Source organism: Nilaparvata lugens, chromosome 5 (genome assembly GCF_014356525.2).
Source record: "Nilaparvata lugens isolate BPH chromosome 5, ASM1435652v1, whole genome shotgun sequence".
NCBI classification, from domain to species: Eukaryota; Metazoa; Arthropoda; class Insecta; order Hemiptera; family Delphacidae; genus Nilaparvata; species Nilaparvata lugens.
This window is the reverse complement of record NC_052508.1, coordinates 18,121,749-18,146,304: the sequence shown is the minus strand read 5'-3', so window position 1 is coordinate 18,146,304 and position 24,556 is coordinate 18,121,749. Positions and strand designations below refer to the sequence as shown.

General features: G+C 34.1%; 1 protein-coding gene across 5 annotated transcripts in view; it reads left to right on the top strand.

The window, feature by feature from the left end:
• Nucleotides 1-1,189: 1,189 nt before the first annotated feature.
• LOC111056267 (kinesin-like protein CG14535) overlaps nt 1,190-24,556 on the top strand; it is a 172,420-nt gene continuing 149,053 nt past the window's right edge. Inside the window, exons 1-2 of one of the 5 annotated variants that reach the window (XM_039427802.1) lie at nt 1,190-1,320; nt 6,349-6,441. The gene's annotated coding sequence lies outside the window, so the exon portion shown is untranslated. Of the gene's footprint in view, nt 1,321-5,145; nt 5,483-6,348; nt 6,442-24,556 lie in introns of those variants that run through there. The other 4 variants (XM_039427801.1, XM_039427804.1, XM_039427803.1 and 1 more) reach the window with 4 other exon arrangements.

The following is a 24,556-nucleotide window of genomic DNA, read 5'->3' as shown; positions in this document are numbered from 1 at the left end:
CGTGGCCATTACTTTAACGAAGAAAAATTTTATATTTTCTGCACTGTTATTTCTTTCGAAGCGTAGATTGGGGCCCCAAAATTTAAAACTCACGTGAATCCTCTTGGCGGTCGTGGTTCCTTTAGATCAAATTTGTTTGATCGGTGGCCGGTCCAGGCTTCGGTCTCAGCACGTGTGGAATTTTAATTAAATAACTCCTTCACCAAAATAATTAGGGAATAATTAAATTTGAATTTCTCGAATTATCGATTGATGGAATAAATTTACAAATAATAGATAAATTAGCCTAAAATATTGGCTCACAGATAAAATATATAAAAATCGAACAAAATTTCACTAATGGGTCTTTGGTAACTTTCAACAAGGTCTTAACGGTGAGGATTTTAAAGGGAAGTGTCTTCTTCTAAGCCTTGGGCTAGAACCTTTTCTCTGAGAATCTCTGTGTAATTAATTTGCATGAAAATTTGCCATTGGTAGAATGATTATGACGTAGGCATGACGTCAGTGGCAAGCAGTAAAATATAATTCCTTCAATTACAATAATAACTCAATTTGTATAACTTTTTAAACTGCTTAATTCTCTAGATACAGTTCCTCTATACGGTGTACATGCACTAGCATATATGATAAGGCAGGTTTGTTGTCTGATAACAGATTAACATATGATGTTTTCAAACGATCTTTGGTGCTATTTTTGGTGCTATTTCTATGACATATGATTGGCTTAGACTTGCCAAAGAGATTCATTCACCATGTGACTCAGTTGAATCAATAATTTATAATTTAATATTTCCATACAATTCTTATTATATTTGAAACTGTTATAATTAATTTTTGTTGCTCTTATAAGTAATACAATATTCATGCTATGACCTAGTTAGTTACAATAACGTTCGACATTATAATGCAATTTCATGAATAATAAATAATTTTAACAATAATATATATATTTTATTTTTCGATTTGAAATTCTTGGTCCTTTATCAATAGTTCTTAATTTTAAAAATAATATTATAGCTTGCATGAAAACTCGGCATGACATAAATAAATTTTATAGTGTATTGAGTCAGTCAGCTGTGTCTGAGCTGCTACAAAAACATCTGATCAATTGTAAACAACAGTGTAACTTCTAAAAGTTCAATGAAGTAATTCGTAAATGACTTGTACTCAATTTGCAAAATAATTATAATTTTATTAAATAATTCTCTGAAAAAATGCGTAGTACAGAACGGTATTCTTATCTTATACTCAGCTGTTGATAAGGAAGCCTTATCGTTCGGGTGCTAACTATTCGTTTGGCAGATCTTTCATTCTATAAGGGTGATTACAATTTTCCTAGTTAATTCTCTCCTTTCATGAGGTTTACTCAAAAGATTCATCACAACACATAGAAAGCATGAATAGTTTATGACAAGATAATAAGTAAGAATTCATGCATAATCATTGTCAACTTTGATAAACATTGAGGAGCTTTTTGAAGAAACTGTTTCTGTTGAAACTTTTCTGCCATGCATCACCAAACATTATTTATTACAATAACTCAATTCTGCATGAAAACTTTTATCCCGCGTAATTATCCAATTTAATCGAACACTCCCATATCCACTGATTTAATCTCCCGTCATAATTATGCATTCTCATAATTATTATTACCTTGATCATCGTGAGAATAACAAAAAATTAAAGAATTTCAATTTCATGGTTTACTGCGCAAAACTATTTCCTTCCGAAGATGGTCTGGATCAGTTTTGCTGTAGGTGATCTCCTACAACATGGGATACTATCATATTACACCTTAAAAAACTTGTAGACTCTGTAATAAGTGTAACGCGAGCAATTAATTTCTTATGCATGTGTTACTGTGGTGAACGTTGTAAAAAATGACTTTTCTCCAATTAAATTTTATCTGGTTTATCTTTGAAAGTACGCTTGAGAACGTCGATATAATCCATCATTTTGAGTGAGATTTTCCGCGAATGTGATGGAAACATGGAAGAGCATGTTCGACGGCTCCTTGTAACAGCTATATTAATTAGTGTACAAACCAAGATAAGATCGGCTGCTTATTAAGTGGCTAGCGATAGTATAGGTAGCGGAGCACTGTGCAAAAGATATGCCCATCCTATTAGTCAAGTCAGACCTTTGGAACAGGATTTCCTGAGAATGAAACATCGGCTCGAATATTTGCATAAATTATCGACAACATTCGCGGCTGTTGGATTATATCAATAAAATAACTCGTCACGATGAAAAATCTCGCAATTAAAACTTTCTAAATAGAATATTATTGATGACTTATGACCGTATTTGACGAAAAGGTGAACCCTGTCAGACTTCTGTTATCGATTGCAAAGCTGAGATAATCCGTTGCGACTTCTGTAAAAAATCTGGAAACTGGATTTAATAGAGAATTGGCAGCTGCACGGATTAAACAGATGCATTCCTATTCCAAATAGCATGAGAAAGGTCAATTTGATTAAGAATACAGAATTTGATATCGATATAAAGTTGCGATAATAATTGGTCTTGTATATCGAAAAACAAACAGTTAAATCACACAAACAAATAAGATAATTTTTCCAATCATCGCAATTAGTTGAAAACATTTTAGGATTATCATTGTGGCAGCAAAATTATCATATTTTCTACTATGGAAAGTAGCTGTTACAATGTAATTATGGGGGAGGTCAGATGGTACAAAAAGAAATCTGAAGTTTCTCTGGTGGGATAAATTCACTTCGCTCCATCTTCAAAGTATCAAAAATTGATGAAACCGTTTTTTAAGATAACTAATGATGATCATTTTATAATAATTTCAATCACATCTATAGAATAATATTTTTATTATCCACGAAAAGTGCAAGTAAGGCTTAATGTTTCACAGTTTTAGTGCTTTATTTTGAAGCATAGCAAAACATATTTATATTTGATCTATATTACTCTTTTTCATTAGAAGCATTTTTACGGTTTTGCCTAGTTGCTAAAGCAGGTTTTCATTACAGTGAACAAGTTGAATAGAAACCAAATCAGTGAGCCAGTGCTTCTACTTCTATAAACAGAGCATCTGTGATATGTCTCCTGCACTTCAAATCAAATAGATTGCAAAAACTTTAAAATTTGACGGAAGATGGAACACTCGAATTTCCTTGAGTAAGATGAAGTCACAGTACCCAGGGACAACATGGATTTAATATCATGCATCCATGGAGAAAAACAATTAATGCATGGAAGTATACTCACGATCCATCAACCCCTGCTTTTTCATCACTTCACTTGACATTCTCTGAGATATCACATCATAACTTTCAAGCTGTGTGTCCATCCTATGGGAAATATGCTTGAAATGTGTCAGAGGGTTGACGGGTTTGGAGCCACAGGGGGTTGATCGCTTTAAAAGCGTACATCACCTTCCTGACGCGAAAGCATTTAGGCCGAAATCAGAGTGTATCTGATTAGCATATGTGGATTGTTCCGGAAAGAATGCCCAAGGGTTGAACATTCATCAAGAAATTGCAGTATGTGAGCAAGAATATTCTGTACTTGGGTCTCATTGTCTCTCAATTTAGAGTTCGATTGAACCAAGTTTTCAAATAAGCATCAATTTATCAAATCTAAAATTATTGGATATAACAAATTCAGATTAATTTAAAGATGGTTTGATCTTTCTCAATAAATTCTATATCATGTGTGTCAAACATGAGAACAACTATCGGAGTAAATTTTTTCATATACAGAGTGTCCCACGAAAGGTGTAATAGCCGGAGACCGTAGTTTCTACATGAAATTTGCAACAGAAAATGTTCAGTAAAATTTTCTTTTATCAACCTTAGTTTTCGAGATCTTTCGATTTTTCGATACACGATTTTTGAAAAACTAGAAACTATCTGTCAGAATGTAATTCTAAGGAGATATGGCTGGATAGAGGAAGAAATTTCCAATAAGATTCGTATAATTTTCTTCTTTTTAGAAGTTTTTGAACTTTTTATGAGCGCTCAAAGTTGGAAAAAGTACATTCGTCGAGTTCAATGACAAATATCAAACAAATTAAACGCTCACACTTTTCGTGGGACACTCTGTATACTGTATAAAAAAGCTTTAATGAAACAAAAACTATTAATTATTTATTATTCGTAGTTTGACTCTTTCTGCAAAAAATTAGGTGTCATTACAATTTTGGTGTTATTCGTGTTGGAGGTAGAAGTTTCTCGAGTCTCGTCAAATTCAACTGTAACTTTGAAAACAAAGAACTGTTTTTGCAGACAGATTGAAGTCTTTCCATTTTTCATTTCATCACCGACATGCAGTCATTAATTTTAAATGTTAGAATCATTTGTTTACTACTAACGTGTGGTCCTTCCTAGTTTCATTGAACTCATCTTCAACAGTTTTATCATGAGATCAACTTTCTAGCAGTTATATAACTTATAACCTGGCAAAAAATAGGGACAATCTTCTGTTTTCTTTGATGATTCATTGAAGAATTTCTGTCCATATTTGAGATTGACAGATGAAAAAGACTATCTTCATAATAATACCTTATTATAGACAGAGATAATAATAAGGACATAATACAAAGAAAACACATTTCACTAGAATTTAAAACTGAACAGATGCAAATAATACCCAAGCCACTGCTAAATAAATGACTGCATTGGTGAGTTATAAAAGTGAAACAATCTTACACTATGATGTACTATATTACACTAAACACTATATCACATATTTAATTATGCCCTGATTCCTGAAAAAAACAAATGTTTATGATGAACTATGAATACATGAATACAACCTTAATGGAGTAAAACAAAAATACCCTAGTATTCAAAGTTCAAAGTCAAACATGTGTAAATGGAGGATGCACTCCCTTGTTTTCTTTGCTAATTCAAGTTTGGTCCATAATTCCGGAATACCTCTTCCCATGCAGTTGCAGAAGTCTGCAGGCGACGCATTATGCAATGTGCATAGCTGTCGAGAGGTGAGTGTTTTTTAAAAACAGGCGTGCATTGAAAATGCATAAAACCGGGGGCCCTCTCCCCCCCTCACCCAGCGGTGGCGCGCACTCTAATCAGCTGTTTCCCCCACCACTCTCCAGACCAGACCCTCTTCAGTTCCCTTATTCTCCTGCTCCGTCACTCACACACTCCGGCAGCGGGAACTTAGTTCTTTGTCTCTGTTGCGACAATTCTGCACGCGTCCTTTCAAACTTTGAGTAGAGCGGGTGGAGAGACTTTGAGAGCAGTCTCCACACTCTCCACTCTCCAGTCTGTGGTTCGACTTTCAGTCTACCGTTGACTCTCTCGTGTGGTGTGCTCGTCTTGTGGTGTGAATTGTGGTGCCGTGGTTTACGCGCGCTGTGTTCATCGACAGTAGTTTTATTCAAGTTGAGTTAATAGTTCATCTTGAGTTTATTTTCTTCAAAGGATATTGTACGAGATTATCCACAGGGTAGTTTGATGTGTTGAAATGGAGTCCTATTTTTAAGGTATTGTTATGCGTTTTCCAATTGAAAATTTTCGTTTTACAACAAAAGTATCTGTTATCTTATATTAGATAACATGGTAGCCTACTGTGTTTTGATCGAGTGGATGATGTTTTCAAACTTGATACTACAGTATTTGTGGGTAATGGAAAAATATTATTGTGCTTGAAGAATGATTTCAACAACTTTCCATAGAATGTTAATGTTAAATAGAATAGGCTATTTGACATAATGTGATAAACAAAGAAATGGTTTTGATTTAAACATTCTATTCAATTTGACATTATATTGAATTTCGGATCTATTACTCTATTATATATTATTACTAATCAGTTTTTTATACTAAACCTACCAAATGCACTTTATTCGTGTATTTTCAAAATCAGCAAGAACTTACATTTTGAAGATTGAACATATTTATTCGGGGAAACTCAATTATACATGGGGCGGAAAGGCAAAACTATCAATCATGAATCGCCACATTTGTTCACCTCTTCTCATAAAAAATCATTTATTTCTTATGAAAACGACCTACTTCAACAATAATTCATAACATTATCCAATTAAAAATGTTGAATAATGAATTCACAATATTTGCTTGAATTGATATCACTTCTCTTATCATATTCCTTTGGGAATATGATCCGACTAAGCATCAAATCATGAATGTTCGTAGAAACCTATCTGGGGAACAAACTATTCAAAAAATTATAATTTAACTAATCAGCTAATTGAACATTACCCAGCTAATAAAACCGATCTGCCTATATTTGTGTTGGACAGAGATAAAATATTTCACTTTTGCCTCACAACTAATATACATACAACGTTTGGACATGTTTGTAATGTTGATGCTTGCGATCTTTCAGGAATGTTCTTCATCAACGCATCCTCCATATATGGCCATCAATATCGATACAGTGCGCTTCAAGTCATCCTGATGAAGACCATGTGACTCTATCGTAAGTTTCAAATCTCATAAATCGTCTATCATATATAATTCTAATTATAAGCATGGGTCTTTCCTTCTGTTTGCAGCTCATTATAGAATCAGATATTTCTGAAATCAGATTCAAATTGTTCATCAGGTTTGATCAATCAAAAAAATCCCAAAACTAGCACACTAAAGAAGAAACATTCACTGAGTTTGTGTCATCAGTGGTGCAATTATTCGGGGGCGCGACAGTCGAGGCCTGCGACAGTAGAGGACTGTTTTCCAGTCCTCTACGGTCGTAGGCCTCGACTGTCGGGCTTGTACGAAAATTGAAGAGCCCTCTACTGTCGCCTGACGCAGGCGACATTTGAGGACTCTTTTTTAGGAGTCCTCTGCGGTCGCAGGTCTCAACTGTCGGGGCTGTTCAAAAATTAAAGAGGTCTCAACTGTCGCCTAACGCAGGCGACATTTGAGGCCTCTTTTTCAGGAGTCTTCTACCGTCGCTGGCCTCGAATGTCGCAGGTCTCTACTGTCGCTGGTCTCGACTGTCGCAGGACTCTTCTGTCGTTTGCCTTGTTTGACCACGACCCCAATTATTTCAGTTCTATCCTAAAAGTTTCAAGGTGCATTTATCTCCTCCATATTCTCCCACTTTGCCAATGTCTAAGTATTGGAACTCTGATCACTAATGTATAGGAATACAGTGGTCTACTGAAACGAGACAAATAATATCTTCTGTAATGATATTAACTTATCAATTTAAACTGTTTAAATGGGAAGCATTGATGTTGAGGAGTGCTGACAGTTTGAACTAAATCTCACCAAAGCTCTATCCATTGCTGAATCTACTGATTGGTTTCAATAAGTTGAACATTCAATGTTCATGTTCAATTAACAGAAAATGTGTTCAATAACAAGTACATTACTCGTATTCACTTCGATAAAAGATTACACGATGATAGCAGTTTCCATCCAATAAGTAGTCCCTTGCAACTCAGCCCTTGCGATTTTATCTGAAGAGCGCGATCAGCAAACTAACGCTCATTAGGAAACTTTGTTCTGCAATAAATTGGAAAGAATTCCAGCATAGTACATTCATTCTGATGTACTGCAGTTTCAATATTCAAGAGAGTTTTCTATAGTTTGCACAATTATTTTCTTGCATTCAAAGTTAGCTGAAGTGTCCTTATTGAGAAAGATAGTCTATTAAAATTTATTTTATAACGACTAAATTTACTAGTGTTCAAGTAATGAGGTATTGTATTGTGTTACAATATATTGGAATGCATAGTATTCTTCCTTTTGTTGCCTACGAAATCGCATTTTTCTGATCAGAAGCAAAGTTATTACAGTACTACCAAAGACAATACGATACTATATCTTATAGGATCCCTTTCTTACAGTTTTGTTGTCTTAGGTACTACTTAGTAATGCATTCTAATAGCAAATAGGCTTCACTATATTTTTATGAGGACCCAACTAAAATAAAGGATACTAGACGATACTTTCCTTGAAGTCTCTTGCTTCCATTATCTTCTCTCTTCGCGGTCTAGTCTGGCCCTCATTTTCAAAACACTCTTGACTATATATAGGATGCTTGAAATACTTGAACAACTTTTTGTTGCAACACAACTTTTGAGTTTTCGCGGTAGCGTCAATGCTTGAAAAGCTTCAAACGAATTTCTCGTTACAGAGGATGCAGTCTGTCAATAAACTCTTTAGAAAGACAAGATAAATGCACGATAAGCTCATTTTTGAATGTTTGAAGCTGAAAAGTCCGTGATTGCTGAAGGTTTTGTGTATGTAACATGAATGAACGATATAACGACCCTGATAAGGATTCCCGGGATGATTATAAAAAATAATCAGTATTTTCTGCTACATCTATGAGATCTTCTTGAATTTAGTAAGCTATTTTGTACTTGAATTTCAAGTTTAAGAGTTTGTCTACGATGAAGTCTAGTTGTCTAGTTGTGCCATCGATGAATTTATTGCTAGGATTGACTTGGTTCATTGGAGTCCCCTCCATTATTATTTTATAGTTTGTTGTAATGCTGAATGTACTTAGTTCCAATCCGTTTATAAAGTAGAGCACAGTTTATCCTGTCTAATTGATGCATGTCACTATCCGGATAACTGATAATCCGGATAATCAATTTTACCTTATTGTTCTTAAGTGTAGACGTGATAATTGAAGCTTAGTAGCATTATAAGCATTCTGGCCTACAGTACTTAAAATTATGTTTTGTATGTAGGCCTAATATGACTTGTAACTTAAACACTTATCTTTCATTCACATTCTATTCGAAATAGACCCCATGTTGTGCGATTCAATAAGGAACAGTAACTAATTTCTTTTATTTATTAAAATCTTGTACTGCATCTTGATTGCGGCGGACCAATTAGCCTCTTGCAGTATAGAATAGATTGAATTCTTAGAAGATTTTAATTTTTATATCACCCAGCGGACGTCCGGATAATCGTAAATATTTTCCGGCCAACAGAATTGAACTAATAAAGTGTTTCTCTCCTGAATCTAGATAGTTAATAGACCAGTCTCATCGAGTCTTGCGTTGAATTTTGGACCTTGTTCATCTATCTATAGCCCAGGACATTTTTGCAACTCAAATCTATATAGACAATTTGAGGTGGACCTACTAGTTCTTTAGAGATGTTGAAATAATTGAGTAAATGTGGTTAGTATAATATACTATTCTTTTCAAGGTAAAAATATCCTTATCTATCAGTAAATATTTCCCATTTTCAGTAAGTACCGCGATTTCGTATAATTTGACATAATTGTTCATTTCAACAACATAACTTCGTGAAAGGTTGATGGAAAAAAGAACCGTGGAAAGAAGATGTAAATATTATTGAAGTTTGGATGAATTGTTGTGGAGTTGAAGCAAACCTCCAACTTTACGATTCAGTTCCTTTCTGCATGTATTCAATAATTCTCAACTGCTTCAAATGAACAATGATGAAAAGTCGTAAACTTCAATGAAATTCATACCATCAAACTTCAACAAGCTACAAAGTTGCAATAATCACACCACAGCTGAAACATTTAAAAATCTTTATGATAATCAGAAATCAAAATAATTGAACCGGATTGAATGCAACTCACTGCTACTCTTTTTCTAATAAAAAGTCTAGATTTTATGTCCCAATCTCATGGAACAAAAGCGATAAACTTTTATCGAAGATGCCACATTGAATCATCATATAAGTGGCTATAATAATATCACTTTACGATCGAGGATAAAAGCTGAAAGACATGATCTGTTTGTTGAGATTGATGACCGATTTTCAAGCGTTGCTTAGCAACCAGAGATTGTCTCCTTTTCAATTCGTTCAAATATGGTCAATGGACAATAGTTCAATAGTATTCCAGAAATTGATCAAGCTGCAACCAGAACCAAAAAATAGGCTACAATAAATTATTGATATGGTTCATTCGTCAGATGAATTTTGTTCGATTGGGAATCCTTTAGTCAATACAATATCACCAATCTAGTCTAGTTTTAACAGAGTTCATAAGTGTTAGGTCTATCTATTGAATTCATTCATTTGTCTTCCGTAGTTTTCCATTTCTATGTTTGGTGTAAGAACCGCCATTGCTGTGACGTGTGAATGAACCGATAGTTGTGGGAGTGGCTTATCTAAGCCAATGGCAGACATTCATTGGTCGTTCATCTACCAATCATATCGCTTGCTCAATGCTCTATACTATCTCTTCTGATACACTTTGCTTTTGGTTTAGTTTATCAGAGATAATGATAATATTGTAGAAACCAAAATTGGCATCTTCATATTTTATAAAATTTGTGGTTGTACAATGTCGTCTACTCTTTTTATTCAAGAAGGAACCCATCTTTTTTTTAACTAACACAATACCATCTCTTCTATCACAAAAAAACAGCAAAGAGCTGTTTCATTTTAGAATGCAATAGAAATGGACCAGAATATGGAATATGCAATAGATGGAATTTACTCCATATTTCTCGCATTATTGCACAGCAACCAAGATATTATTTATTTATTTCAATGTAGAATGATAGAGCTAGAGAATATGCCTTCAATATTTTCTCATGTATTTCTTATCAATTAAATCTGAAGCTTTTCTATAGAATAAAATATATTTGGTTGATAACCATTTAATACGCCACACATTACTTACTAGTTATATTACAAATTATTCAGTTAATCCTAGTAGAAAGCGATAGGCTTATTCAATTGGTTATCAATAGCCCACAATATATTTTGTAATATCAAAGGATGGTGGGCTCTTTCATAACTGAAGGGGCAGTTAAAGGGGCGGTTGGGACCCTCGGACCCGCATTATGTATCGGTGAAGTATCGGTAAATGATTAGTTTATTGTTCTCATAAGGGCGTGAAATCACCCCTTCCTATAACTTTCCACCAATTTTGAATTAAACCGTTGGTCCCTTATAAGTGAACGAGCCAGATATGATGAATGTGGTCTTCATTCTCTATGGTTACAAGATGCACACTTCCCGGTTGGTGTCTTCAGTTTGAAAGATTTATTCGACCACTGATAACAATTTACATTGGAATATTGAAGGCTCTATTGTGTAAACTCGGTCGTTATTTGAGTGCCCTATATAGAAATATTGGAATTTATCAATGACACTGTTCAATTAAATTATTGAAGAATGAGCTGGATGGGTTGTATGTGTGGAAGTAAACTATAAATAAGTGACAGTTATTATAGTATGTGTGACATCTAATTGGTTATTATTGTAAGGGTCCTCAATGAAGCTGAATGGAGTGACCTCATTTGGAAAATCGAAGTTATTGGGAGTCTCATTTTTGTCCAAGCTTTATAACAAATAATATGAAAAAATATAATATCATATGAATAAGGGGTTGTTGATCAATAATGGCTATTATCAACTTTGCTCAAAAATCTATTGACTTAAACCTGTCGTCCCTTATGAGCGAGTGAATATGGTAAATGAATTTGGTTTTCATTGTCTTTATGGTTACAAGATGTAGTTTGTAATATTATCTTATGATAATATTGGAATTGATATATTTTAGTTATTATGATAGCTATTTATAGACTACTTTTATCAGTTGATTTGAGCGAGTGAATATGATAAATGAATTTGGTTTTCATTGTCTTTATGGTTACAAGATGTAGTTTGTAATATTATCTTATGATAATATTGGAATTGATATATTTTAGTTATTATGATAGCTATTTATAGACTACTTTTATCAGTTGATTTATGACCCAGTTCTGGTTCCGCATTTCCGGGATATTTTTTATTCCTACGATCCTACCTTTTAAATACAAACTCCATTATACTCAGGTATAAAATCAAGTTACTAGGTTATAGCTGGTAGAAACTATGAAAAAGTGAGCTTTCAGATTTCTCCTGACAATGAAAGCCTTATTTGTTCACAGTGTGTTTAGAAAGACAATAGTCAATTAAATTTAGTGAGAGGATTTTAATAGTTTTGTTGATTTGCTGGCTTGTAACTGGTGCTCTCAATTCTCAGTTACTGGTAAAAAATGACTGGGAAGAGAAGTTACTTAGTTGGTAATGAAACTGGAATATCATTACATTAATATTTGAGAGTTTCATTCCAGGATAATCATATTGTACTTTAATTTTATGGTTATAGCTTTGAAATTGATTTTAAATACAATAATCATGCCAAAATGATATTAAGAATATTGAAATGTGAAGGGTACTTTGGCAAGTATCCATCAATATCCAGTTGGAGATATAAAATTGAATGATCCGAATATTATCTTGAAAGTTTCTTGAAATTTATTGTCATAAATATTGATATAATCCATATTATATTGAATGATTTGAAAGTCATCTTAAAATTCTATGAAATCGACTACATAATTCATCATAATTTTCTGAAAATATGAATCAACAGATTTAATAATTAACAGCATACGTTGATCAATGAATCAGTGAATAAGTTTATTTTGGAATAGATTTCAATGGAAATGATAAGATGAGTGACTGAGGAATCAATCGTTACAAAATTGTCGATAAATTAGAGACATATTCGTTCAAAACAGCTATCATTTATCAATTTATTTATCTATTTATTCATTCAGAATTATCCAACTCCTAGAAAAGTACCACAGGCTAAAGCCTAAATCGGTTCCAATAATTGGAACAGAATAAGATAGTTGAAATCAGCAAACATTTTTCGAATTCTCAAGCCATAAATCAGAATTGTTGTATAAATCAGAATTATTCTGATTTCTGATTTCAGAAGTATTCTGATTTATACAAGAATTCTGATTTATGGCTTGAGAATTCGAAAAATGTTTGCTGATTTCAACTATCAATGATGATCTTATTCTGTTGATGAAATCTATTTTTAACTGAACCAAAAATACAGATGAATCACAGTCAGTGCATCTATAACTGATGGTGGTGCATTCTTAAACAAATACTCCAGTTGCCTTCTTCTTTTCCAATATTGCTTCTTCTTCAACTGGACATCTCGCTTTAATCTCTGCACTTGAACGACCAGAGCAAAAGCAAAGCAAAGATCACAACATCAATATGCAGGCCACAGACCATCTAAAACACAAATAATCATAAAAGTATGGTTTAGGTCGGGTAGCGAGCGTGTTTTGGAAGATTTAATTAGACGCTTTACGATGTTGAAAGATGCTGACGGTTTTGGACCATTAAACATAATTAAATATAAAGCAGGGCTTTGCCTGTGTGTATACAGATGCTATCCTGTTATGGGTTGTAGGCCTATAGTTGTGCATGTTTTATAGTGGCTTTAGTTGGCCCTGTATGTATGACCTACCGCTGTGTGATAACTCATTTCTAGCACTCGTGAGTCTGTGATGTTATGCACTTGTTTATGTTTGCGCATCTTTCTCTCAACTGATATGATTCATACTCGCTGTCACGGTTCCAGACTTGACAATAAATTGACGTCGTTAAAAGTGAGATGTCAAATATTCATGATTATTTCCATTGTTGAGAAAAACAATTCTTATTTTTCTATTTTCTAAGAAAATTATTTACATTAGGTATACATTGTATTAATGCAATAAACATTTTTCAATGCTTCATTGTTGTCAATCATCGGAAAACTAGGCTATTGTAAATTCATTTTGAAAAAGGACACTCGAAAATGGCATGCTGAAACTAGTAGTGTTTATGTGAAAAAGTTTAAAAAAGGGCACCAGTCATTTATATAATAATTGAATCAGAAACTAAAAGGAATTTGAGTATCATTAAAGTATGTAGGAATTGAGAGAATTCATATATCATGAGATAAATTCATAGACTAATAATTAATCCAATTCATTATAAAGGCACATTATAGTTAATTCTATCATAATTAAATCAGAAACTAAAAGAAACTGTCAACTATCATCAAGGTATGATACAACATCAACATCAACGGTTGTTGTAATCAAGAGTTCATAATTCATGAGATAGATTCATAGACTGACAATAATTCAATTATCACCCTTATTACAATACAGTGACTTTATTAATCGCAGTCAATTACAAACTAGATTCGATATTTTGAGCACAGTTTGTCACGACTCGATTAAAAATCACACACTCGAATTCACCCTCGGTTAATTTTTCGAAAAGTGTGACGTTTATTCTTCACTATTTCCTGAATACACATTGTAGTCAATTGAAACCAATAGGGAATTTTTGAAAAGTGGGAACTTTCCTCTACCTTATTTCCTAGATACGCATTGCAGCAGAATTCCTTAACAGATGATAGAGCAATAGATCGTTCTATTGTTTGATTTCATGCTATGAAACTCATATACGTAGACTCGTGTAAAATGAACTGAATGGGGGGATCATATCGATGGAAAACGGGCTTCAAATCTTGATAATACAGCACAGAGTTCCCTGAACTGAGCTGTTGGCAACTCCTGTGCTGTTTCCCCGTGTTGAAGGGTGCAAAGAAAAGATTCAAACATCCGTGCATTGCGAACCGTATTGTTTTGCCTCCAGTCTGATTGTTGAAGCTAGCCGTATTGTTGCCTTCAAATTATGAAAAGAGGAGTAGCTAGTGTCCCGCCCCGAATATAAGCTTAACGAGCCATTTTAATTCGTTCTAATGTGACGTTATGCGTTTTTCTCCCCTGGGTCGGATGACTATGCAGCTACCACCACGAACCCTTGCCTCTCAGTGTGTGTTGTATTTATTACTATGAAGGGTGTATGTGTGAGTCAGCAACGAGGCATTTACTACTCTTCTCAGACACCCAGTGAATCAGAGAGACTTAATCGGATGAATTTGAGTTTGATTAACGTCGGAAAATCTGGGAATCCACATGAAAAAAAGTCATAATGAAATGAAATAATTGAGAAAGTGTGGATATGATAATATGATACTAATGGATATGATAATAGATAATATAATATTGTGATTCAATAATGAGAGTTTTGTTTTGCCAAATCGAAAGGTAAATAACCACTGATGATCATTTATTATAATTAAACAGAGAGTACTAACCACAAAATATTTTCGTGTCCTTCATACTGCGTATTTCTCTCTAACTCCACTGATATACTAATTTCTGTTATTACTGTATCTTAAATCTTGATATTTTCCATTATTTCTATTACTGTTAACTCAAAGCTTTCCTACAAATGTTGTCCTCATCTTTCTATTCCTTCTACTCAATCTCCTTGTCTTCCCACTTTTTCTTTTCATTCTCCTCCTCAACTTCTCACCTTCTTTCTTATCCATCTCCTCTTCCTCAAATCAAATTAAATTTCATTCATCAAAACAAATACAATACTAATCTGGATACTATAACATTTAATACAAATAAAACAAAGAAGTTTTATGCTTCAATGTTGTTTTCCATCACGAGCGGCTTATTATTAAATCACTTTTTGCTATTAGAAAAAACGACTAGCAGTCAGATATTTTAAATAAATGAATCAATCACTCACTGTGACAACGAGATCTTTCAAGATCTCTCAATTTCTTCTTGACAACCAAGAAGATTGCCGAAAGATCTCGTTGTCACAGAGAGTGATTAATTCATCAATATATTGTAAAATATCTGACTGCTAGTCGTTTTTTCTAATAGCAAAAAGTTTTATGTATTGAATAATTTCTTAATTTGCATAGATGATTCAATGAATGAATATACATACACCCCACTAAAAATGATATGTGTCGGGATATGAGTTATTAGTTGCTTGTTGCGTGTTATAATTACTATTTACAAATATCATTCAGTGATATAGGATAAAAGGGTTTTTTATATTGAAATTAGTAAAAAATGATATTACAAACAAAATGCCTCATGCCTCTGAAACAAACTGGATTTGGTATATTTGAATATGAATAATTCTAAAAGACGAACTTATACCAGGTTATTATTCACCCCGATACTTATTCCATTTGCTTCATTTACCCCGATCTTTCGAAAGCTTTCTTGAAATAAACAAATTTGTGATTGCACAAAAGTACACTGTAGATTTTTTCATGCTGTCTGTATACGATTATATGTGGTAATTACAACTGTTCACTACCAAAATATGATCTGAGACAGAGTCTTCAGTGTCTATTGTTGTCATTATTTTCTCCAACTGCTTACACTGTCCTAATTGTGGTCATCCAAACAGTCCACTACTAAAAACTACATTCCAGACACATCCTCTTTGGTTACTCTCTCTGAATCTTCATCTTCCTTGCAAAAACACATGAATTGTTGGTAGTAAAGAGGTGAGGAATCGAACAATGAATGATTGTGGAATACAAAATCTGATCTATGACATGGCTACAGTGGATTCAGTAAAGACAGTGAATTGGGTCGGAAGATTGCAGAAAATTATTGAAATACGCTAGGAGAATAACAACAGTTCATCCCAAACGTCTGACCATATACTGTGCCATAGACATAGAAATTAAAGGATTGACGTTTCAAACAGTTTATCCCAAACGTTGGATAATACACACAGTGCCAGAGACATGTAGAAGTTGAAGGATTGCTAAAAAATACGTCACAAAGAACACAGACGGGACAGAGAGGTATCACTTTCCCCCATTCACTTGTCAACCCTGTGAGGGGTCGGTGACACCCCATGTGTCATAAGGGGATGCAGCAGCAGCATTTTAGGGGTGACGAAGATGCAGCAATGGAAACGGGTTGTTTGTCAAAATGCTTAACCCCTGCGTCAACCCTCACCCCTCACTACTCCACGACCGCCCAAGAAAGCACATCTGATTATGTCCAATTATTGGCCGGTTCACCACCTACGGCGAGGAAACGCCTTATATACATACATACAAGTGTAATCTATACACACATGTGTTTTGAACATATAAACATACCGCTGCAGTTCACAATGCCAGTCTCTGTCTGAGAAACGATTTGTATCCCGGGCTGCGTCAACATCACTTCATATCTTTCTCTTCTTTAATTTATCTTCTTCTTCTTCTTCTTCATTCTCCTTCAACTCTTACTCTTTTTCCTCTTCATCCATCTCCACTTTCCCTTTCGTATTTGTCCTTCAACTCTTATACTTCTCTTTCTCCTCATCCCCCTCCTACTTCTCTCTCCTCCTTCTCCTCCTTCTCCTCATCCTTCTCCTCGTCCTCCTCCTCTTCCTTCTTCTCCTCCTCCTTCTTCTCCTCCTCCTTCTTCTCCTCCTCCTCTTCCTCCTCCTCCTCCTTTTCCTCCTCCTCCTTCTCTTGTACACCTTCTTCTCAGATTTTCCTCTTTCTACCTCTTCCTCTTATTCTCCTCTTTTCTCTCCTTCTTTTTTCTTCTCATACTCCTTTTTCTCCTCCTTCTTCTTTTATTTCTCCTCTTCCATCCCTCAGCCACCTTCTTCTCTTTTTCCTCCTTCTTCTCTTTTTGGTCCTCCTTCTCCTCTTCTTCACTTTATTCTGTTCCTACTCCTGCTACTTTTTCTCTCTCTTTCTCCCACTCTTTATGTTTCTCTTTCTTCCACTTCTGATCACTTTTCTCATCATGCTTCCCTTCCCCCACTTTCTCTTCTTCTTTTCTGTTTCCCCCTCCAATCCTCTCCTTCGTCCTCCACCTCCTCCTTCTCTGTCTCCCCATTCTCTGATGCCTCACTCCCTTTCATTTCACACATTTGCTTCCTTTTCCTTGTTACATCATCTCATTCCATGATATTCCACCATAAATTACACAGCTCCTCTACTCTTTATAATATTTCCATACACACTCTTCATACCCCCATAGAACCTTTTATCTACTGTTCTTTAATCTTGTGGCATCTCGCTTCTTGTCCAACTACGCAGAATCTCCCAGATCGATGATTGGTTGAAATTGACTTGCTGTAGTCCTGTAGTAATAACATGGCCAGTATATAGGAGACAAGCTTCATCTGGTCTTGTACATTGGAAAGAGTTCAAGAGAGAAAGGGAACAAGGCAGCCAAGGTTGTGGAATTATCATCTGTTTTGAATCAGTGAAATTCATCTGTTTTGGAGAATAGTCACTTGCTCATTTCTATACAAAACTCTCATCATTAAACGCAACCTTCATAGAGTTTCATAGTGTTTCTGATGCTTTGGAAAATTTTGTATTCAATGAATCCTTGAAATGCTTCAAAAATACTAGTTTTAAAATATTTCCCATAATGCAGTAACTTACTCCATTCATGACAAAATTAATGGGACACTGCCTAAACTGAAAATGACCAACTATCCCAACTCCATAATTATTTATGTGTATGAATTTTTCGTTGTGGTTTATGCGGATTAATTCATAGTTGTGTGTAACTCTCATTATATCTAATTCTTTCAGTTAATCTGTCAATTAGTCAAACTTACAATATTATTGAACTTTAATATCGCAAGATTTTTATTGAAAATGTTTCATAATTTGAAGAATCTATTTCCTCAAATATGGAGAATGAATGATTCATGAAAAATATCGATAAAATACAATTGTCAAATAGCAGTATCTTTTGGTAGATAACTCCAACAGCGGTATGCATAGCAGAAACTACTACTTTAAAATCACACAATATAGCATTTAAAAATAGAAGTTCAACGCATTTTTCATAAATTTGTTTATGTCAATATCTGTCAAACTAGAAAATTGTATGCAATTTCTAGAAATCAGTTTCTGCGACTCGTGTAATTTTTGCGAAACACATTTTGAGATTGAAACGATATTTTCAAATAATTTATTATCTGAGGATGCAAGCCTTTGCAACTATAGCAAGCCTGCAACTCCGGTTATGTAGATAAGCTGAATACTGCTTCACCTTAACCAATCACCAACAAGTGGTAATATACTTCATACTTACTGGACATAAATAATAACGAGTGCTTACAAATGTTGCTGATTTCTGTGGAAAATCTAATACATTTCCTATCTAGCAAAATTACATAACTTAACAAGTAGATCGGTTGTTCAGAGTACAAAGCCCTGTTTTTAACATCCAGAGCCTTGTAATAAGTTGTAATCTGTTGTAATCCGACCAACAAGCTTTGACATTCCTGCTCTTCCACTTGATTAGCCTACATAGTGTTGATTCACTTGTTTCGTGAGGCTTAAGGTAGCTGCATTCCATTCTTGGATAGGAATTCTAAGTATTTCTCATCAGAAGTATTTCCAACTTAAATGAGCTGTAAGTCTATCTCTATACATTCTGGAGGTCCTGTTATCAGGCTCGTGTCACTTTATCTGTTTTAAGGTTTTGAGTTTTCACAATTCGATTTTGTTTTTCAGTACCTGATTGAATTCTCAATTTCGATAATGCGTCAATTTTAGGTATGAAAAATATTACATTCGTTTTTGATAGGCGGGTTCAAGTTTCAGAATCTTTCGACAATTTAAAATGTACTGAAAATCCTAACAATCTGTGATAGCAACATTTATTGCAGAACATCATGAAAAATTTAAACGTCTTGAAAAAGGATGGAGTATTAATATCAACTGGACTCTGGACATAATAATTAATGAGTCATCATCAATTGCTAACCAAGTTCATTCAGTTTTAATAGTCATTTTATGTATTATATAGTAATCATAAGTTGGCTACACCGATTGCGTATTTTTCTTGAGCTGTGTACAGACTCATGCGCCAAGAACACATACATTTCGCTTTGCATCAGCTGAGCTGAAGCTATGCTATCTGTATTTGTGTAGAAACAGTAAGTTACAGTTAATGCAAGCATAGTATCAGCTGATGAATGGGGAAATGCGCGTGCTAGTGGTGCATAAGTCTGTACGCAGCATTAGAAGATTTTTGGTACAGTTACAAACTGTAAAATTGTGTCACAAATATCTCCAAGAGTACAAGTCTACATGGTACTCACTCAAGTGAATGCAGCACATTTTCTACCAAAATAATTTCTCTCTTTCTGTCTTCCAAGTTTCCTTCTTTCTCTTCTAAGTTTCCTTCTTCCTCTTCTAAGCTTCATTCTTCCTCTTCTCCTTTTGCATCATGTTGGGGTAAATTCAATACCTTAACTTCATTTCAAGTAAGCTGGCTCTGGTTTCCTGGAAATATGCATTTGTTGAAAGAAGTGCTTAAAAATTGGACAGGTCTCAATTCGATTTCATTAGTTTACAGCAAGAAAAACCAAAGTGAACCTTTTCTTATGTTATAAACTCTTCAATAAATTCGGCATGGTAATTACCTGATGGAGGCCCCTATCAAAATCCCTTGTATTAAGCTGGTTCTAGTTTCTTGGAAAAATGCACTCCGTGAAAAACAAAAAGCTCTTTAAAATTGGACAAGTCTGAATTCGATTTCATTAGATCACAGGTAGAAAAACAAAAGTGAACGTTTGATGAATCAAATCGGTGAACGTGACCAACATTTCAGATGGTTGTCTGTTGCTCGTCTCTGAGACCGGATGGCACTTTACAATGGCCGCTTTTTTGCTGCAGTTTCCTGTCCCAAATTGCAGACTGCAAATTGTTTTAGGATTCCTTCCATCAGTTAGCACCGCTTGGTTGTGGTGCTGTAGTGCTGGTTTGGAAAGATTGAATAATTCAGAATTACGGGCCGCATTTCGGATAAATCGTCCTGACAGGTTTCGAGGAATCTGTTCTGTTTAATGGCGTGGGCTGACAGGTGAATTGTGGAAGCTAACGAGTAGCTACTACCAGATAAAACTTATACGTTTTGTAAAAGATTGTTTTATTCTATGCTACTACTGTCTTTGACTGGAAGTTTATCAGGTGGGAAATAATATTCCTTACACCAGCGTTTATATGTTAGAAGTCTTTGAGAAACTAATTTTAGAATACTGGAATTGCTCAAGCCTTAAGGCATAAAAAGAGATAGTGGTTGTCTTCACTTTTTCATGCTGAAAACTATCCTATCATCATACGTTATTATTTCATCTTCCTTTTTTTGAACCATAAACCATCTTGAATCAAGGAACTCTAGTTTCCTCTGTTATCAGAATGAAAACTGTTAAGCAGCTTGTGAACAGTCCCATCACCTATCAAAATTATGGCAGTGATGCTACCGGCTTTACCAATTGAACATTTGCTGAATGTTGGATAATTCGTTCTATTGAAAAGCTGGATGGAATGTATTCTAGATTGCAGTTAATTTGACCAAAATTTTATTTTCTGAATAATATTACAAAGTGTAAAGTTGTGCTCCTTGGAGGGTTATCTCTTATGATAGAGCCCCACGTTATGAAGCTATAATTGTGTAAAGTGGTAAATTTCCAATCCTTTACAGATGATACGATGTTCTTGATATTTATAAGAGCAGTTGCTAAATTCCCTCTTTTGCGAATAAATTCACAAAAAATTAAGGCCGTCCGGCTCGCAAAATTACTGGGTTCAAACCTCAGCTCTAGCTCAGTGGTAGATACATGAATTTTCCAAAATACAATTAATCACCATAAGGTTCAGTGACCGGTGATTAATAATTCTTACCGCTGCTTCTATGAAGTTCTTGAAGAATACCAGTGAGGAAATTAAAAGAATATTTGATGACTGATTAACAGTAACCATGTACCACTAGAGAATGATAAGGACCAACTATAGTTGTTTCTAGTTGATTCTTAAAACGCTCGTCATGAATACAGGTATTCACCAATTTATCCTTCCGAAATTCCTTAGAACTTACAGCGCCAGTTCTTGAAGCTCTCTGGATCCTTATATGATATAACTGGAACCTTATTAATATAATTTTCAATATACTTGTTCTGGCAGACTAAAATGATTGTCATCAAAGGATGATAAATACTGAGTGCCCTGAATAAGATCAATATTACTTGATTCAATAATTTTATGTGCTGCTGAATATTTATTGGTACTAAAACAGCTCAAACTGTATATCACGAGATGAGTTAGGATATAATAAAAAATTCTATGATTTTGTATGCTGACATAAAAACACAAAATATATTCCCATAAAACAGTGTATATAAAATATTGATATCTGTAATTTTCAATATATAAAATTTTCTTATATCTATAATTTTTCTTAATAAATTCTTTCTAAAATCTGAATAATTATCACAGATTTAATAGCTTTCACAATAGTGAGTTTCAAATTCATAAACACATATTCAATACTGATGCTTAGACTTCCAGTCAATTCAAAATTCTACAAATAAAAACCTGTTTGGTCTATAGATTCGATATGATATACTTTGCTCAATTAGCAAAAATAATAATTAACAAATTAATATCAAACATGAGATCTCAGGGATTTATATGAGTTCGGGCCGTGCATGGAAGTAAGCTTCCTACATATATCAAATAAATTTATAAAATGTTCTTATGAACTATGTGATATCACTCAACACGTTGTGACTTTTTCTTTAATTTAAGTTGATTTGAATAGCGCTTTTAATTAATTTCCCCACTATACGTAGAAACCTAAAACGAGCTCGTTTGACTTATCACTCACATTTATGAAGTTCTTGACGGTCTCGTGGATTGAATTAATTATTTCCAATAATTAATTAGGCAGGTCCTTTCGTCTCTGCTGGGCTAGCGCGTGGTCCAGATTCTTATAGATTTCTTTCCGAATTAAAGATATACTCATGGGAATTGATTACAAATTACGAACTCTTTAACAACACTAAGTTCACAGATAATTTAACATTTAATACAAATATTTCACATTTAAAAAAAAGGGTTGGCTTGATAATTTTTAAAATTTAAAGGAAGAAAGAACCCTAAACTCTATGTGCATCCTCTCAGGTCAAGATCTTAAGCCAGAAGAAAGAGGTTTTCAGAAAAATTTATCTCTTCCTTGAACAATTTTGTAAGCTTCTCTCTGATTGGCCTTCAATTTAATAAACTCAATACAATTGGTCGCCTCAGAATCAGGGCTTCTTCAACTTTATAATAGAAAAAAAATTTAACTAAAAGTTTTTATATAAATAAATACATGTAGTGTTTATCTTAAATTAATTTCATAAATAAATCGTAACATACGATTTTAATAGATAATACATTTAGTTTTTTTTATATGAGTTTTGTATACTCTGAATTTTCGTGCTTTTTAGATTATAATAAATATTTATACAGAAATAATAGTTGTCCGTATTTCTACACATCAACCTTCCTTAGTATATATAATATATCCTTTGTGAGTAAATTTTATATAATTCAACCTATTATACTGGTTGATCGAATGATCAGCTGATTCGCTCAGTATTGATTCCAATAATTATCGATTTATTCAAGATCGACTGATTTTTTTCAAAAATGTAAACAAATAATTCTAACCTCAACGTACATGCAAACTTTTATTTTTTATAATCCGCCAATAATAAGTAAGCCGCTTTATAATTTTTAATCTTGCCAATGGATTCTCATAGTTGTAGAATCACAATTATACATGTTTTCTTATCGTTTTTGATAATACTATTACTCTTAATCGCTAATAATATTCGATTTAAGTTGATTGATCCTTTGACTAGGTCTAACCTCCTTTCCATTTTATAATTCTATTAAAATTCATTGGTTCATTTCAAAATATTTGATGGTACTAAAGTACCACGTGACAAAAGTTGTCACATTTTTTTTCAGAGAGAATAGTGTAATTTTGCAACATTGTTCACAATTTGCATACCATTACACAATTGTATTTTTATAGAGAATAGTGTAACTTTGCAACATTCAGAATTTCATCCCATTATTCAAGTATGACTGTATGAAACTATTCTATTTAAAAGGAGAAATGACTTTTTTGGTATGATTTTGAAGTATCGGAATTATCTTCTCTCATACAATAAGGGCTAATCCTCATGAAGCGTTTTCCGACGTGTTTTCGCACTAGCGGCGGACGAGTCGGCAGGATAGAAAGCTCTCCATTTGGCTGATTATCTGCTGATTAGCTTGGCGTTCGAGAATCAGCTGATAATCAGTATTCGGAGAGCTTTCTGTCCATGCCGACTCGTCCGCCGCCAATGCAAAAACGCCTGAAAATACGCTTCGTGAGGCTTAGCCCTAAGATAGCCTAATTGACATCAGTAGGTCACAATACTGCTTTTCCATGGTTCTGTTTCATGATCCTTCTACTACATTATTGTTACTCAGGGACCGATCAAGAGTTGGCGTTATAATTTTGGGCTCAGCCTTCCTTGTTATAAACACATTAGAACACATCATATATATGATTGAGTCCATCTAAAATGACCAGAACGACTTTTTTATTGACGGAATTACCCATCAAGAAAACATAACTAGCTACTGTCGAATACTAGATAACCGTCAAATACAGTACTAGAACTGTCAACGGCAAAGTAGCATAAAAAGTAGACAATTTGATGAAGCTCTTGGTAAATCCAAAAAAAAAATATATATATTTATCCATCACTTTTATTTATCATTTTGTGAATACCATTTGAAAATTCTTGAAAGCATCGGATATAAACTCTAGGAAAAGCTACCTACAGAGCTCGAAACGATTTCAGCTCTGCAGGTATCCCATTTACTTGTAGAAAAAATCTGTTGCAGTTTGTTGACAGTAAACATTCCTTGTTCGTTGTAGGGGGTCTACAATCTGACCCGCTTTTAGCAACCACAAATCTTTTGTTTGCTTTTTGTGGGAACATTCAACAGTGGAGACTTGAAAGCCTTTTACCTGTTTGAATTCAGGACCGCGTATCAAGGGGCTTTTAGAGATGACAATTTGGGAGTTTTGTGGGTGGTACCT